At 59.9% G+C, this 2,704-nt stretch overlaps 1 long non-coding RNA gene across 1 annotated transcript; it reads right to left on the bottom strand.

Moving 5' to 3' along the window:
• Positions 1-651: 651 nt before the first annotated feature.
• Positions 652-2,332, bottom strand: LOC144298625 (uncharacterized). The gene is made up of 3 exons (XR_013365574.1): positions 2,216-2,332; positions 1,427-1,531; positions 652-875 (listed from the first exon to the last, which is right to left on the bottom strand). It is a non-coding gene; the product is annotated as an uncharacterized LOC144298625 (long non-coding RNA).
• Between the last annotated feature and the right edge of the window lie 372 nt (positions 2,333-2,704).

Here is a 2,704-nt window from a genome sequence, read left to right as displayed (position 1 = left end):
CTGCCCTGCACGTGGCAGGGACAGAGGGGCTGGAGAAACACCCCCAGGGGTGGGGTCGGATTCTCACACCCACCCTGGTGAAAAGCCCAAGCCCACCTGGAAGGAAGACAGACAGATGTCCACCCACAGACACACAGACATACCCCCAAGGCCGCAGGCCGGCACAGCTGCCCTGAGGGCCCCCAGGCCGGGAACATTTGGAAGGCACCAAGGTCAGCCCAGTCCCCCCACCTCCCACCCCATCCCCCGTTCTTTCCAGAAACTTAAACCGCTGACTTCTGCAACCCAGGTGTCTGGCCCGTCAGCCAGTGCCCCGTGCACGTGCGCCGCTTCCAGAAAGGACCACTTCTGAGAAAGCCCTTGGTCATCAAACCCCGATCTCCTTGTGCCAGAGTTTTCGACGCGGTGGGCCAGTTCACTTGATAGGACGTTTAGCAATTCATTTCATTCCCAAAATGTTGGTCGGTAAATCATGGAGAAGATGGTTTCCCAGAACCGTCTGCTTCTTGCCCAGGAGAAGCCCCAGAGCAGCCCCAGGCTTCAGAGCCAAAGCAAGCATGCAGGGGGTGAGACGGCTGTGCTTTGCAACTATTCCAGCTCCAGTCCGCCACCCTCTATGTATGTGCACACACGCACATGCACACGCACACGCACACACACACAGAGTCTTTATTTTTTCCTCGGGAGAACAACTGTTTACCGTGGGAAAGGCTGCAAACCCGATGTGTAATTCTGGGCTGCGGCCGAGCTGGCGGGCACCTGGCGGGGAGGGCAGGGTGAGCGGATCCGTCACTCATCACTTGACTTGATAATTGACTCTCTCACTGCACGTGGCTATGAGCAGGCTCATCCTCCTTGGGAAGGCAACGCCTGAGCTGTCAGGACCAGAGCCGGAGCGGGGATGGGAGGGTGACGACCCTGCCTGCTGCGCCCCCCGCCCTTGCATGGGACGAAGGGGCCCCCGGGAAGGGAGGTGGGGGTGGCAGTGTTTGCTCTCGGGTCTCTGTCCCGCTCCTGGCTCTGCCCTCAGGGGCCCGTGCCCCAGTTCTCCCCCTGTAGTGAGCCTCTGCTCAGAGCCCTGGCCCGTCGCCTGTCCCTGGAATGTCTTTCTAGCATCGGACACAGGCCAAACCCAAAGAGCCAGCTAGAAACACAGCCATCTCCAGTTTCCAGGTCCCCGGCCAAACAAAAGAGGGGCCCATGGGCCAGGAGCCAGGAGGGGACCAGAGCGATGGGTGAAGAAGGGACTGTCTCCTCGGGCCGAGGACCCGGCCCTGTGCGCAGGCCAGAGCGCAGCCCCTGCACTCCACTCGGCCCCGAGGCTGCCCACCCGACTCCCCGCCTCGCAGAGGGGCCAGAGACCACCTGGTTAGGGCTCAGCAAGCCTGGGATCTAGCCCAGGCCCCCCCAGAGCGTGGGCTCCTACTTCTGTGCTGGCCGCCCACTGTCCTCTGCACTTCTTGGGTCCTGCTCGGTTACCCAAATGACAAGTGTGTCCCGGGGGGGCCTCCGTCTTGGTGACGCTGGGTGCCTGGGGGGCAGAGAAGGGTGAAGGAGGCCCAGGGGGCCCGAGGCACGAGGGAAGGACTGGCCCTGTCTCCTCGACGGAGCACCGGTGCCAACCCCCAAGAAGGATGGAGGCTCAGGGACCAGAGAGCTGGGCCAGAGGAGCAGCATCCCCAGGACAGTGTTCCCCGAACCTGCGGGAGCCTGGACGCGCCCTGATCCCGACCCCGAACCTGACCCCGACCCCGGCCCCGGCGGCCTGCCCCCTGCCTCTGTGACCTCGGGCCTCTCCCCACCGGCCCGGGCTACGCTTCACAGCTCTGTTCCTGTAAACCAGCTCCAGAGGAGCAGCCTTCAGAGACGTAACCTGCCCCTCAGCAATGCTATCCACGACGCCCCAGGTTGGCTGAGCTGTAAATACCTGCTGAGATCAGTAAACCCACAGCCGTGAAAATAAAAAATCTCCACATATTTCCCCAGTAATCTCCCCCCAGGGGCGGGCAGACCCAGGTTGGTGCTGTGTCTAAAGCCCTTAGCCCAACGCCCGCCACCTCGGCGCTGATCCAGGTGCCTTTGCCCCGCGGTTGGCAGCTTCTCTCCATCTAGGAAATGTCTTTTCTGGAACTTTCTCTCACCCCCTATTAGAACATTACCACCAATCCCCAAGGGAAGAACAGAGCCTGGAGCACAGGAGGCGCTTGGTAAATACCAGAGGGAAGACGAGGTGGAGGCAAGAGGCAGTAAGGGAGGACTCCCCGCGTGGAGAAGCTCCGAGGAGACTCTTCAAGTCCCCCAGAACCATACGAGTGTTCTAGAACTGTGTAAAGGGCGTCTGCACTAATAATGGATGTTATTAAAGGGACCTTGAGTCATTAAGAGGAGGAGAAATGATGCTGAGCGTGTTCTGTTCGCCTGGGCAGGAGCCCGGGCAAGTTACCTGCGACGTCGTCCATCAAGAGTAGCCGCGAGGGAGGAGGTGCGGGTGTTCAGAGTGGTGCCGCCGCCCTCAGCTGGAAACTTCGTACCCCAAAGATGCCAGGCCCAGAGCGTTGTTGCCGAGCTTCTGGACAGTGTTGCTGAGTTTTGACATTCTTTAACCGTGCTCGCTTGAACTATTGATTAAAATCAGCAGTTCCCTTGCAGTTCATTTTCTCAATAATGCTAATTTTAGTAATTCATTAAGTTAGGCCTGACAGTG

Source organism: Canis aureus, chromosome 26, assembly GCF_053574225.1.
Source record: "Canis aureus isolate CA01 chromosome 26, VMU_Caureus_v.1.0, whole genome shotgun sequence".
Lineage (NCBI taxonomy): Eukaryota > Metazoa > Chordata > Mammalia > Carnivora > Canidae > Canis > Canis aureus.
This window is presented reverse-complemented; position numbering and strand designations above follow the sequence as displayed.